Genomic DNA, 15377 nt, shown 5'->3' with positions numbered 1-15377 from the left:
CACCAAACTCTGTTCTGGACTTCCATCAGTGGAAAGGCGAGGGATCAGTGAAAACTGAAAGAAGGGTCATCCCTTTTCTCATTGCAAAAGGCACTTATAAACAATTGGTGCCATTCAGGGCTACAGCAGCCTATTGGCAGAAGAAATCTTTTTTTTTTTTTTTTCTGTATCATTGACACTAAAGCATCCTATTCTTGATATTTCTGTCTAGTTAATGGCTAGTTAGTAACAACTCTCTTTTCCTGAGGAGGCTCAGAGAGGCTAATTTAAGGTCACCCTCAAACTAATTGACAAGAAGGTGCTATTGTATGGGTTTGGGCCAGAACACAGAATAGAAATAATGATTTCCTGATCCTGATGGGCAGAGGGCAGAAATCTAAGACCTTTCTTTGACCTTCAGCAAACTCAACCACAAAAAAGCAGGTATTGCTGTTCTATCTAAAAGGGTCCAGAGATAGCTAATAAAGTAATTTGTTCCCTGTTGAGACTCGTCTAAAAGAAAACCTTTGCCTCTCAAGTGCTGAAGTCATGTTAAGAAGTCATTCTTTTTTTTTCAGTCATATTCACCCTCTATATTCAATGATTAAGTGAATATATAACTTCATATCACCACACCCCTGCCACCAATTTGATTGAGATCTTTTCCTATAGGTGACTGAAACAAGGCATATGTATTGTCATTCTGTAAAGAAAATTACTTTGAAGAGGCTTTTTATCACCTCCAGCTGGCAAAGAAACTCTGTTCTAAGTGTGTCCATAATATCTTAAAGGTCTCCCAAAGTTCTGGCATTAGTAATGGAGACAGGATTTTGGTTGGAAATTTATTGAAGGAGCAGCAGTTATGGGACAGGTCAGCTTTGGAGTTCTTTATACCTGAATCTTTGGGAAAATGCTGAAAAAATCAGATGAATAGGTGACAAGGAAGTAGTCAAAAACCTCTGGAAGACAAAAGGGAGGTAGATGTAGGTCAGAGGTCTGTTGTTTGCCTTGTTGTTTTGGGTACAATCACCTGTTTAATTAACTGACAGTTTCTACATCCAGGTAGTGCGGGGGATTCCTGGTCCTCGGTGAGCCATCACTTGAGGTGCCAGTAGCTGAGCTGTGGTGCAGCTTAGGGAGACCAGGAGGTATGTAGGCATAGCTTGCAGGGACATGGTGGAGCTATCAGGACAGCATCTATTTGGGGAGATAGAAACAGGTCATAAGGGAGGAGCTGTCCACCAGCCAGGAGATCTGCTCACCCTGAGAAATGTCCCCCACTGATACGAGCAGTTGGGCTGTAGCGCTGGAATGATTTGGCTATTGGAAATCCAGACCCGTCTCATAGGTGGGACTCTGTTAGGTGAAGTCTACTAAGCAGGAGGCTAAAGAGGGGCCCTTCACAGCAGCACATTCTGCAGTGCCTTCAGTACAACACCTGAGGCTAGATGGATGGTCCGTCTGTTAACACATGCTTGAATTTTCACTAAATAGTTTTTATTTTTAATTTGTTTGAAAGTCTTAGGCTGCAGGGAGATTATACAGGAAGGATGGGTACTATCCAAACTAGGCTGCTTTTGTGCACTTAATGCTTCGAAGAATTTAAACTGGTTTTTTTTGTTGTTTTTTTTTTTAAAGCAAAGTCTGTAGAAGGCAGAGAGGTGTGAAATAATGAGTGTAAGAATGCAACATGTAGACTCCTCTAGGAATAAAATTATACAAGTTCTGTATCCTTTGGGGGGGAGGAAGAGCGTAAGACAGAAGTCGATCAAGCTTCTGATAGAAGATAGCAAACGAAGGAAAGAAAAACAGAGTTTGCTTATGCTGTGACTATTAAAATATGCAAGTGATGAATACTGAGTCAGTTGTTAAGAAAGGCTCAGGGGGAAGTAGCTGGAAATATGAAACAGTAGAATAGGACTTTAATAAGCAAAAGAACAGAAGCTATAGCAAAAATAAACCCAGAAGATTAATGGATAAATACGGTATGGTGAGAAAGAGTCAAAGCAGGTTTTGTACAAAAGAAAGTTATGCCTCAGAAATGGGAATTCTCTGAGGGGAACATGTATGTTAGGATGATCCAGCTGATGTTGCTCATTTTTGTAAGGCCTTCAACAAAGTCTGACACTAAAGGCGCTCAAAGAAACTGACCTCTCAAAAATTAAGAGAAGAAGCATTCTGGCTAATGAACAGGAAGCTAGTGATAAGAATTACCATTTTTACAGGGAAAGGATGCTGCTGATGGCTTTCCTGTGGATTTTAGGTAGAACCTGTGCCATTCAACACATTCATAAATGGTCTGGAAAAGAGTATTAATTAATAGTGACATGACAAGATTTACTGAAATGGAATATTCAAGGTAGTAAAAGCTAAAATTGACTGCAAAATAAACATGATAAAAAGTGACTAGGTGGCAGCATGGAACCAAAGGCTCGGTATTGATAAATGCAAAGCAATACACAAGGGAAAAAATAACCTTAACGATTCATACACCTTGATGGGTTCTAGATTAGCTATTTCCACTGGGGAAGGTGCTCTGAAAGTCATTGTGAATATTCCTCTGAAAGCATCAGCTAATTCTAGCAGCAGTCAAAAAAGCAAATTGACTTTTAGGAAAGGAAGTGAGAACAAACCAGAAAGCATCATGCTACTGTATAAAGCTGTGCTCATCTCTCTAATTTGGTATGCAGTTAGCGTCCTGATCTCAGAAGGGATATAAGTAGGACTAGTATGGAGAAAGGCATGAATATTATTTTATAGCTTCCATCTGAGAAAACTACAATTCTTCAGTCCGAGGAAGAGATCAGCGAAGAGAAGATGAAATAGAACTCATTAAAATCAATGGTGGTGTGGAGCAGGTGAACAAGGAATGATTTTTCATTGTTTTTCAGTAGATGAAAAACAGAGAGAAAAATAGGCAATACATTTAAAACACAAAAAAATAAATTTCTCATGCCACTTATATGTATGATGTGAAAGTCACCCACAAAAGATGTGGAGTTCAGACTTTTAAGTGGGTTCAGTAAGAAAGCAGGCAAGTTTCTGAAGGGTCAGTTGACATGTTGGTGCATGTGACCACTGCCTACCATCTTCCTAAGCTGGTGGCTGGGAGAAGATGAGGGGTCTTAGGGGTGGGAGCACTCTGTTCCACTTATCTTTGGTCCTCATTTTCTAAAAATGTAAGCTATTGCTGTCAAGAGGCAGGATACTGAGCCAGTAATATAGATATTCTTCTGTTGAAATAGCTGAGTGAGAAAAACTTCATCACAATTGAAAAAAAATGTTGTCTATCTGCTTTACACCAACTGAAACCTTACCGGCTGTTCCTGTGTGGAGGATCAGAGTGCTGAAGGGAAATAAACTTGTCATGTGTTTGGCCCACAGTCAGATGCTTACAGCATCTGAAGTTGGAATGAAATTCCCCAGTGGCTTGCAAGAAAAACATAATTTTTTTTGCAAGTTCATCCCTCCAGACTATTCTTTCAGCATCTGTAAGGATTAAAGAAATCCAAGCCAATCTGGCCCTGGTTACATTTTAGCATCACCAAAGAGCAGTTCCCCTTTGATTTGCAAAGCTGCTGAAGGTTCTTGCACCTTTATGGTGTACAAGAAAGTACTTTATGTACAAGCCACCCTAAGCTTGTACAGGGCAAAGAGGTTGAAACTTACTGCAGCTCCCTCCTTACTGACTCTGCACAGGCACTAGATTCCATGTTCCTTTTTGGGGTGTTTTGACTTTTTTCCTACCAAGCTATGCAAAGAAATTTCCCTGTGCCTTATAGGACTTGCCAAGCACTTGTCCCACTTCTGGAAATCACATGTAAAGAGAGATGAATACATCATAAAATGTGTATAGCTTGAAGAGAGTTTTATGTCTTTGAAAGAGATGTGCTTGCCTTCCCTACAGTAAAGCACTTTGAGATCTTTGGATGAAAAAGCCCTGTGCTGTATAGAACAATGAAAGTACTAACGCTGTCTGGGATAAATCCTACAGTATTAGGCAGGCCTGCGATAATTATCGTTTTTCCAGCAGAGGAAGGAGGCAGCAAGCTGCGTAGAGTTCTGAGTTTTATCTGTTCTCTTTCCGCCATCAGAGGAGGAACTTTCATGCTCAGTTTTTATGAAAAAAATGTAATGAAACTCTATAGCAAGTAACTTGAAAGCTGACTAACTCATTGGGACTTCTGTCCTCCAATTATGTCCCAGTTTGCTTCCCCTATTAGGTGCCAGTTAAATCCTGCTTTATTTTGTAGTTCCATCTATTATGCCAGTAATCACTTTGATGCCTTTGAGGTTTATTTGGCTGGTGCCACGGTACTGTGTGTGGCTTAGAGTGCAGACTGGAACATCAAACTACCTTTGGTTACGGGCTTCTGGCCACAGCTGTGTTGGGTTCAAAGATTACCCCTATCACAGCTTGTCCTCTCTCATCCTGGTAAATTTTCCTGCCCTCCAGCGCTTCAGTTACAATCTGCACGTGTACATGGAGTAGTCACAGAACCACAGAATCGCAGAAGGGCTGAGATTGGAAGGTGTCTCTAGAGACTGCCTGGTCCAGCACCCCTGCTTAGAGTGGGGTCAGCTAAGAAGGGTTGCCCAGGACTGGGTTCATGTTTAGAACACCTGCAGGGATGGAGACCACAGCCTTTCTGGGTATTCCAGTGTTTGCAAGGGGGATCAAATGTAAGAAAAAAACCCCAAGACATTTTCTTACATTTGAATGGATTTTCCTGCATTTCAGTGTCTCTCTTTTATCCTGTCACTGAGAAAGAGGTTTATTTACTTCCCATCAGGCATTTACGTACAATAAAAAGACACCCCCCCCCCCGCCCCCGAGCCTTCTCTTCCCTGGGCTGAAAAAAAGATCTCTCTCAGCCTCTCCTCATATGTGGTGCTCCAAGCCCGTAGTCATCTTAGTAGCCCTTTGCTGGGCTTGCTCCAGTATTTACTTGTTCAGAACTGGACAAGTAGCAGTCCAGACATGTCTCCCTAGGGCTGAGCAGAGGTGATTAATTGCCTGCCTTGACCTCTGGTGATGGCCTTCCAGCAGCCCAGGCTGTTGGCCTTCTTTACCTCAAAGGCACGTGGCTGGCTCACGTTCAGCTTGGTGTCCACCAGTACCCAGGTCCTTTTCTGCTGAGCTGCTAAACCTGTGTGTTATTTTGTGATGCCAAAGGGATATAGGTAAATGGAAGTGTTCTTATGAGGTTTTTTTTTTTTTAAACACAAGTCCTTTCAGCAGAGCTGGGTGAAAGAGTGTACCCCTGTGTGGTTATGCACATGGCTTTGAGAAGGCAGTAACCCTCGGGCCAAGGGGTGGAGGAAAGTTAAGTTGGTTTGGTTGAAAGGACTGTTTAACCTGTTCAACAGCAGCCAGAACCACACAGATAAATGTAACCTCTGTTTCCCTGGATGGTAGAAGACAAAAGAAAAGATGGTAAAAGTAGGTCTCTTCTGAGCAAAATCGGTGTGTTTTCTGGGGGGCCTGGAGGGGCATAGTGTTGTCTGAGGCTTGGTGGTGGCCAGAGGTGAAGGGCATTTTTCCCTTGCACTGACCCAGGACTGCAGGACTGGTGCAGGGAGGGATAAGCTGGCTCCACGCTTTGGCTGTCAGCAGCATGGTGGCACATGTGGTACATCTGAGCTGTGGGATCCTAATCACTGCTCCCCACTTCCAGCAGTCTCCCCATGAGTTTTCCAGGTTTCTCCACAGGCTTGGCAGTCCTTGCAGCATTGTATTGAATGAATGGGCTTGTGTCATTTATGAAAATGTGATGTGTAACTTAGCCTAGCATTAGCAAGTCATGAAACGGTGCCAAGCAAGCGAATATGTCTATAAGGCATAGCTCAGCAGAGATACTGGCTCAGCTCCTGGGAGCAGAATATTTGTGTTAGCCCAGTATAGCCCTATTAGCAGGGCTAATTAGCCCATGCATCACTTGTCACTGCTTTCCTGGTGCCAGGTCTGGATACAAATGAAGTACACTGTTTTTATTGCATGTTGTAAGTGTGCCTGTAGGTTGCTGTTTCACTTAGGCTCAGCTCCATGAAGGGATTTGGATACCTAATTCTGTGCAGCCAGCAGGATTTAGGCATCTAGTTCTGTCTGATGATCTGGTCCTGAGGCTCTTGGGCCAGTGTTATTCAAGAGATATTCAATATGATTCAGTGTGTGTAAATGAGTATTGTTCTCTTTATCTGAAAAGGTCACTTTGATTTATACCAGCTCAGGAGCTGGCGTGCTGATTTTGTAGGAGAACGCTTGCGTTTACTCCTGAAGCCTATGGCTATGTCTCAGAGTGATCTGTATTCCACTGTGGTGTAGAGCTTTTTCAAAATCTGGGAGCCATTTACAACTTCACTGCCATGCTGTGACATGATGCATTGCTTTGTAAACAGGGCCTTAAACAACTGGGGTCTTAAATCCATAAACTGACTGGGGCTTGGCAACACTTTGAAAATCTCTTTGCCAAATGGCATACATTATAGTACCTCTGAACATGCTTCTCAAAGATCTGTCTGAAATGTTCACGTTTCTTTTGACACTATACCAAGATGTTATAAGACTACTTAAGGCTTATTTCCCCTAAAAAGATACGAAAAAATGTATCTGCCCTGTGTGTAAAATGGTGCATCTGAAATACATGAATGCTAACTTCCTCTGATGTTTTATTTCCTCCAAGATAGCATCGCTTTTTTAAAAAAAAACCACGATTGGTATCAATTCTGCATTGGGAACATGCTTGCTAAGACATCCCCCAAACTTAACATCCTCCCTCTTGACACCTCGACATTCATGCATTTTCTCTCCCCTCTCGGCTCCGCGTTCTCTAGGTGGAGCTAAGAGGGGATGGCTGCTGCAGGTGCTGATCTGTCTTATGTTACTCTCATACACACGTTTGGATTCATCTGCTTTCAACAGATCTTCCCCCCCTCCTCTTCATGAAGACATAGCTATATTTTTCTGCAGCTTTACTTTTTACTGAGGCATCCATATGATTGTTCTAATTTACCGTTTCACAGCACTTTGTTGCTTTTAAACAGTAACTTGTTCATGAGCAGTCATGTTTGGCAAGTAAAGTGACTAGCTTGCGGAGAGCTCTAACTGTTGTCCAGACTCTTGGTGATGAGACTTCTTAAGGCTTGAATTACTGTACTTATACATGCTACTGCTCTGCATACTTCAGGTGCTTGTAAAGAAAATGGATTTTTTTTTTCCCCCATATTGTCCTGATTTAAATCAAATTGCTCCCTGCTCCCCTTCTTCCCAGTGTTTTAACTTTGTATGGAAGGAGGGGGGGAGGAAATCCCTTTTCTAGCCATCTCTCTCCCTTCTGTCTGCTCTCACTGAATGAGACGGTGCTGGCTGGTCAAAGCCTGAGTTAGTACTTAACAGGTAACTGTAACTGTGTGATACATTGCAGCCTTTTCTGCAATTTGTAAGAAGTGAGGACAGTGAGAGATACCACATATTGAGGAACTTGGTGAAAGTGGAGCAAAATTTATTCGAAGTCCAGAATAGACTCCACCACTTGGACAACCGTGCATCTTTAATCTCCAACCTTATTTCCACTGTTGTCTACTGGCTGCCTGTATTTACCGCCTACCTCCTTACCATGCCTTAAAAGCAGAAAAAAGAAAAGTGAGAAGTGAGGCAGCAGAGATTCTTGACACAGGTTTGATTTGAATTTTGGCTATGACTTTCTCAGTGCTGTAAAGTCTGCATATTTCAAAGACGCAATGCTGAAAGCTAACCCTATAAATGCACATGGACACACCAGCCCTGAGGTGCACGCAGCAGTTTAGTTTTCCTGCTGCAGTCACTTAACAAGCAGCAGTTTCTAAGTGGTCATACCCAGTAGTGGTCTCCTTGTGAACACATGCCAAAATGAAATGTGTTGTAAAATCTGAAAGAAAACAGGAAATTTATGGAGGAGAAAGCCTGTTACTTAGCTTGAAATTTGTCGAAGACGTCATTTTTCCTTTTTTTCTAAATGAGTCCTAGAGCCTTCAGCAAGTGGCTGAAAAGCACCTTGATTTGGCAGATAGCTCTTACCCTCTCCTTAATGGGGAGAATAAAGCACCTTTCTTCTAAGTAGGGCATTCAGTGAAATACGTTGGAAGTATTTGGTGCAGTCTGTCCAAAAAATAATAGAAAAGAGCGTTTTCTGGATGCACCTGCATGTCATTCAGAATGGAAGCAGTTAGTAACCCAATTACTTTACAGCATCCTCTTCAGCTTCAATTTCCATTCTCTTTTATAACAATCTAAAAGGCTGTTGCCAAACTGCCTAGACATCCTTAGTGCTACCTAGTGCATCATAAATCTGCAGACAATGCTCTCCAAAAGCGAGCAGACTCAAACGCTATAAAATGAATTCTGGCCTTTTGCACCAACATCTCTCAGCATTTATGTTCTTCCTTAACTGATTTCATGGAGTTGGGGAAGAAGTCATTATTTTGGAATTTTTGTTGTTAGGCTTCTTATTGCTCTTTATGCACCAAACTTTTCATGTGAGAGAAAAGTGACCTTCTGTGGGTGGTATAGGTAGTGCAGCTGCTATACCTAGCGCTTGATGAAAAGCTGAAGGGTAATACCCAGCAAATACAAAGCATGCCTGGAGGAGGGATGATTTTAGGCCCTTCTTGTGGACACGAAGTCAAATCCATCATATGTTATTTGTCATGTTGAGCAAACAGAGAGAGCAAGTCAAGATTTCAGCCTAGCTGCTGATGAATTGAGATGCCTGTAACATCTGAGGCAACATGATTGTTGGGGTCACCTAATTGTGGAGGTATATTGGCAGAATGTGGTTTAGGGCTAGCATAATAATGCCCATGCTGTCATTTTGCCATCCTTCCTGTCAGATATATCACCCAATACTTTTCTGCACGCTATTGTGGAGAAACACTTGTCTCAAAGGGAAAAAAGTTATGTTCACTAATATATCCCTTTGATTCTTTTTACACGTTGACTTGTGGAGCCTGGGGGATCGTTGGACCAACAATCAGTGCCAGATGGGAGACTGGAATCTGGAGACATTTCAGAGTTGGTTAATTTTGGCATGCACTACATGAAAGAGCAGCAGGGTAGGAAGGGTGTTCTTCCCTCCTTGCCATTCCTCCTGATTCATTTCTGGGCTTTGATCCATGCATGCACAGGATGTGATAAATGACCATTGCAACCCTTTGATAGATGAGCAGGTGGTTCTTAGGGAGGAGTCTACACTGAATGGTGATCAAGAAAGGATCAGGCTTTACGCAAACTACTTTTCACTCCCATGTCCTAAGGTGGGCTCTACTGAATTCATCCTCCATAAGGACCATTGATGCCAACATATGGCTAACCCGGAACATTTCAAGCTGTGTGCTGTTTACATGAGTGTAATAGTAGCTGTAGCCTGTGGCCCTGGAAGTTCTGCTTGCCTCTGAGGCTTGCACCTTACAAGGTCAGCTTCTGCCTGTCTGATTTACAGAGAGCTGAGATGCAGACAGCCCCTCCTTAATCTAAACGCGGGTTTTCTTTAGAAAAGTTTCCTTTGAATCCTCTGCTGGTGCTGCTGTGTCAGAAATGGGGCCCAATGTAGGCCAGAATCATAAAATGGTTGGGGTTGGAAGGGACCTCTGGGGATCATCCAGCCCAGCCCCTGACATAGCAGGGTCGCCTGGGGCAGGTCACACAGAGCCACATCCAGGCGGGTTCTGAACGTCTCCAGAGGAGGAGACAGCGCAGCCTCTGCGGGCAGCCTGTGCCCGTGCTCCGGCACCCTCCAGGGAAAGGAGTTCTGCCTCGTGTTCAGGTGGAGCTTCCAGTGCCGCACCTTGTGCCCGTTGCCCTTGTCCTGCCGCTGGGCACCACTGAAAAGAGCCTGGCCCCGTCCTCCTGGCACCTGCCCTTAAGGTATTTATATGCATTGATAAGATCCTGTCTTAGTCTTCTCCGGGCTGAACAGGCCCAGCTCTCTCAGCCTCCCCTCACAGGGGAGATGCTCCAGGCCCCTCATCATTTTTGTAGCCCCGCTGGCCCCTCTCTGGTAGCCCACAGTACCTGTGAGGATGTTATGAGAGACAGTGTCAAAAGCCTTGCTGAGGTCAAGGTAGACAACACCCACTGCTCTCCCCTTGTCTACCCAGCCAATCATTCCATCATAGAAGCCTATTAGGTTGGTGAGGCATGATTTGCCCTGGCTGAATCCATGTTGAATATTACTGATAACTTTCTTTTCCTCCCCATGCTTTAGAGATGACCTCAAGGATGAGCTGTTCCATCAGTTTCCAGGGATGGAGGTGAGGATGACTTGCCTGTAGTTTCCCGGGTCCTCCCACTTGCTCTTTTTGAAGTCTGGTTTGACATTGGCTTTTCTCCAGTCCTCAGACATCTCTCCTGTCCTCCACGACCTTTCAAAGGTGGTGGGGAGTGGCTTAGCCAGCTCCCTCGGCACTCAGGGATGCAGCCCATCGGAGCCCATGGATCTGTGGGTGTCAGGTGTGTTTAAGTGATCTTTAACGTGATCCTCCTCGGTCAAGGGAAAGTCTTCCTTTCTCCAGACTTCCTTTCTTGCCTCCAAGGTCTGGGAAACCTGAGCGGGACAGCCTTGGCAGTAAAGACTTAAGCAAAGAAGGCATTCAGTAACACCACCTCCTCTGTGTCCTTCGTCACCAGGGCACCCACCTCATTCAGCAGTGGGCCCACATATTCCCTAGTCATCCTTTTCCTACTGATGTACTTGAAGAAGCCCTTTTCCTACTGATGTACTTGAAGAAGCCCTTTTTGTTGTCCTTGACCACCCTCGCTAGATTTAATTCCAAATGGACTTTAGCCTTTCCATCACCTTCCTGCACGTTCTGACTTTGCTCCTATATTCTTCCCAAGTGGCCTGTCCTTTTACCCACATCCTGTAAACTTCCTTCTTCTGTCTGAGTTTTGCCAGAAGCTCCTTGCTCATCCATGCATGTCTCCTGCCCCCTTTGCTTCATTTCTTGCTCATAGTGATGCACTTACCTTGAGCTTGGAGGAAGTGATGCTTGAATACTAGCCAGCTCTCTTGGGCCCCTGCCTACCATCCAGAGCCCTAACCCATGGCATTCCTCCAAGTAGGTCCCTGAAGAGGGCAAAGTTAGCTCTCTTGAAGTCCAGGGTTGCAATCCTGCTTATTGCCCTGCTTCCTCCACACAGGATCCTGAACTCTGCCATCTCATGGTCACTGCAGCCAAGGCTGCCCCCAACCTTCACATCCCCAACGAGTCCTTTGTGAGTACAAGGTCCAGGAGCCCACCTTGCCTCATTGGCTCCTCCACCACCTGCGTCAAAAAGTTATCAGCAATGCTCTGCAGGAACCTCCTGGGCTGTGTGTGCCTAGCTGTGTTGTCTTTCCAGCAGATATCAGAAGACTTGGCCACAGTTCGTTCTTGAAAATGCCAATAGACAAAAGTCTGTCAAGCAAGCAGATTTTCGCTTCTTTCCCCAGCTCTGTTTCTTAGAGTATACGAATGTTAATACAATGATAAAAAAGTGGAAAAACTTATAGACAGAAAACAAAATAACAGAATTATTTTGGGAAAAAATGTATGAAGACTTTGTAGAAAATCTACGCTTTAATTTCCCTGAACAATGTGAACAAGCAAGTCACCTATCTGACTCATTATGTCTCACTGAGAAGTGAATTGTAAGTCCTACTTGTTCAAGCATGATTAAGACTTACATTTCTCTTGTTGGCTAGATTTCCTATTGAGCATAGTAGTAGTCAAAGAAAATGATGTACAATTTTATGTGATTAGGATAAATCCTTAAAAATCTGGGCAATTTCTAGTAACTATGTGAAGACAGTAACTAAAACAGAAATTTTAACACTTGTCAAAGCTTCATTGTTGGACCAAACAAATGTTTCTAATTGGTTGAGTCAAATTGTGTTTATTCATATCCCTGTGTTTTCTTCAGTTTTGCTTTTTTTTCTTGTAGACATCTGTTATTTTTCTGTTACTGCTTACGTAGCCTTTTTATGCACATTTCCAAGAGTGAAAACATAGTTCATTCCTCTTCAAGCTTCATTTAGATAGTCTTTTGTCTAATTCTTTTTTCTTGTCATTTCCTTTTTTTTATTGATTTTCAAATAAAATCACAATAACAAATGAAATAATTAGGATAAACCAATAGGATTTACAATAAAGCTTTGTGTTGAAGATCTTGTCAAATGTGGTGCAAGTATTGTACGCATCCCAGAGATGAGAAGGAGAACGAACCAAGTCTGCAAATGAAGTCTTGAACTATTCCTTTCTGTAGCAACTGGAAATTTTAACATTTAGCTCAGGGGAAAAAATCAAAGCAGACACTAAAAGAAAGGAAAACATAAATAATTTGTAAGTTTGATAATAACCTCTGAAGGCATAAACAGTGCTGGGGAACAGACAGCTACTGGAAATGCAAACTTGGTATTTTGTAGCTAGCTAAACCAAGGATTCAGGCATTGTCCTTGTCAGTACGCTCTGGTTTGGAATGAGCTCACAAGGACACAGTATGAAAGCCTCAAGCTATTGAGTTGTCTCCTTCTATAAAAAGCCTTAATCCTGTTTACTACTTAATGGATTTCTGCACCTGATTTTTGTGGTATTTGACTTGGAATCAGGCTAGGTTTGCAAACATGGACGTTCATCTGCCATGCCTCTTCATCAGCCTGTTTGAAGATAACTAGTTTCTTTCTTCTGAGCGGTTTTATATTGTTGGCCAAGAGTTTCTCTTTCTACAACCTTAACACCTTGTAGCTGAACTTCAGTATACCTTTCTGTATGATACCCAGTCTAGGAGCATCAAACTGCCACAAGGAAAGGACAGGACCCCCAGACATGTGCACACAGTTTGCAGAGGTGAGAGCTGGTGCTTTGGGGTTGCTTGCTGTTGGCCAACATCTGCTTCCATAAAAGCCTTTTTGCACCATTTGATTTGCAGTCAATCCCTGACAGATCAGATTCCTCACACGTGTTCTTCTGTGACAAAGAGAGGTTGTATTCACCAGAGGGAGTTTCTCCTGAGGTCCTGAGGTTTTCTCCAAGACATGATGGCATATTTCTGTATTTTTGATGGGCGTCACTGATCACACCTAGCAATAAATTCCTCTCAAATCTCAGCATTAACAGTTTTCTGAATGAAATTGCTATTACATGTAAAGATTGTATAGCTCTTTATTTATTTATCATCATCTGCTTTACATGCCTGTCCAATGGATGGATGCCTTGTTATCACAGCGTCTTTCTTTTTTTTTTCCTTTTTTTTTTTGTTTGTAATAATTATCAGTTATCTGGTTTCTTTTAGAAGTTTGGTTTTGTCTTCTCTCATATTTTTATATGCTGTGCTACCCTCCACAAGTCTCAAAACAAATTTTAATACCAGAAATTGTTGACTGCAGTTTACACATTTCGCTTTCATCCAAAAGATCACAGGCTAGATCTTTAAATTTAAAGATGGATCAAGATGTCTGGAAGCATTTAATGTCATTTCAATTTTAGAGCAAAATTTTAATACTTCTGTCCCATTTTTCACCACCCTCCTTCCCTCTTTGGTATTTTTTGACAACTCCATAAGTGAAAAATCAGGATATATTTACTATGAAATGGTTTTCTTATTATGAAATCAATTCAGTTGTCAGGATAAAAATGTGACACAGCTGCATGAGTGGTAGTGCTGGAAAAAGATATTGCTCTGTCCTTTTCCAAGTCAGTATTCCCTGTTGAAGTGAAATCCCTTGCAGAAATTAATGCCAGATTCAACCTGGAGAATCACCTACTAGAGCAATCTGACTTGGGCTGTCACATAACTCTGATTTATTTTATTTTTCAGTGTGGACATTGGTTTCAGTAATGTATTTCTTCAAAATTCCTTTGTGTGTTTCATAATTTCACCCACCCAAGTTACTTTTTAAAGTATCTCAGGGAGACATTTGAGCCAGAGTTGGTGTTGATCACTGCCTGCCTCTACTAGCAGTTGGCCAAGGGCGATATGCACAACCCACAGGTAAAATGCTACTTAGTGCAGTTCTTTGCCCTGTTCAGTGTGTGATTAATAAAGAAATAGCAAAGGTAAAACTGCTGGGGAAAAACCCAAACAAAACCTGCAAGTAAATATTTGCAGAAATGAACACAGAATTAGATGTATGTGATGCTTTGAGGTGGGCTGAAGTCCTAAGGGCTGTGTGAGGACGAGCCCCGCAGAGAGCAGTGGGTGAGCTGTCGATGGTGATTTACCCTTGCTGGGGTGCCAGTGATCTCACCCAGCTCTGCCTGTGCACCATCCTTGGGAGATCGCAGCGTTGTTCCTGTTGGAATGCAGTTGGTGCAGGCTGTGGCACTGTGAAAGGAAGTTTCCCTTGAGAGGGGGTCTCAGGGTTGTAGTCTCTGATACGACATTAGCATGGGAGGCACAGAGATGTCTTGAGAAATTAATTAATTTCTCAAGAACAGTAAGACCCATCCGTTTTTGTGATATTACAGTGGCTGTAGATGTTTAAGACATACGATTTGTGTTGGAAAGGATCTCTAGAGGTCTCCATCCCAATCCAGGGCTCAAGGGAGGTCCAGTTACAGGAGGGTGCTTGTCCAGCCCAGGTTGGAATATGTCCCAGGACAGCGATCCCACATCCTCTCTGTGTCCCTGTTCCAACAGTTGAGTACCTTCAGGGTGAAATATTTTTCCTAATATCTAATCAGATTTTCCTGTATTGTAACTTACGTCCATTGCTGCATGTCCTTTTGCCTAGATTTAGTCTGGGGTTGTTACTTCTCATGGCAAAGTCTAATAAATAAACATTAATGTGTTACTGCTACTACTCCAGTCCAAATAATAAGCGGAAGGGCTCTTCTTGAGTTGGAGTTATTTAGAATTAGCTTCTTAAAGATACTATTATGCATAAAAATGCAAATTGGAATCTAGAAGCACTGTGGACTTTAGAGCTGGTGTTTTGAAAACCGTACTGGATACCTGCGTCCTCTGCAGGTGCTTGTGAACCTGCAGCCTGGTGCTGCAGTACTTGCTAACTTTATAACTGAAGCAGGGGTGCACACAGCGACCTGAGCACTGTGACAATGCTGTTTGCAACAGGTTGTTGTAAATGATATGCAGAAGACTCCAAGAAGGAAGTTAAAGCTAGAATTGGCTACATGTGGGTGATCTGTATGAGGGAGGGGTGCAAAGAAGTTGACTTCGGATCAAGGCAGACACAGGTACCCTGAGGGGAGTCCGTGGTGTGAACAAGGAGCAGTAAATACAAGACAAGCAGTTTCAAATTGGCTTTTCATTATGGTTGGCTCATGGTAAAAAGCTGAGCTGGGTTTTCCTGGGTGTTTAATGTTTGCAATAACTATTGATTTCAGCTGGTGCTGGTATACGCTTGACTGTTTCACAAGTGTCA

This window comes from Falco biarmicus, chromosome 4 (genome assembly GCF_023638135.1).
Source record: "Falco biarmicus isolate bFalBia1 chromosome 4, bFalBia1.pri, whole genome shotgun sequence".
Classification (NCBI taxonomy): Eukaryota; Metazoa; Chordata; class Aves; order Falconiformes; family Falconidae; genus Falco; species Falco biarmicus.
Note: the sequence above shows the minus strand (reverse complement) of the source record.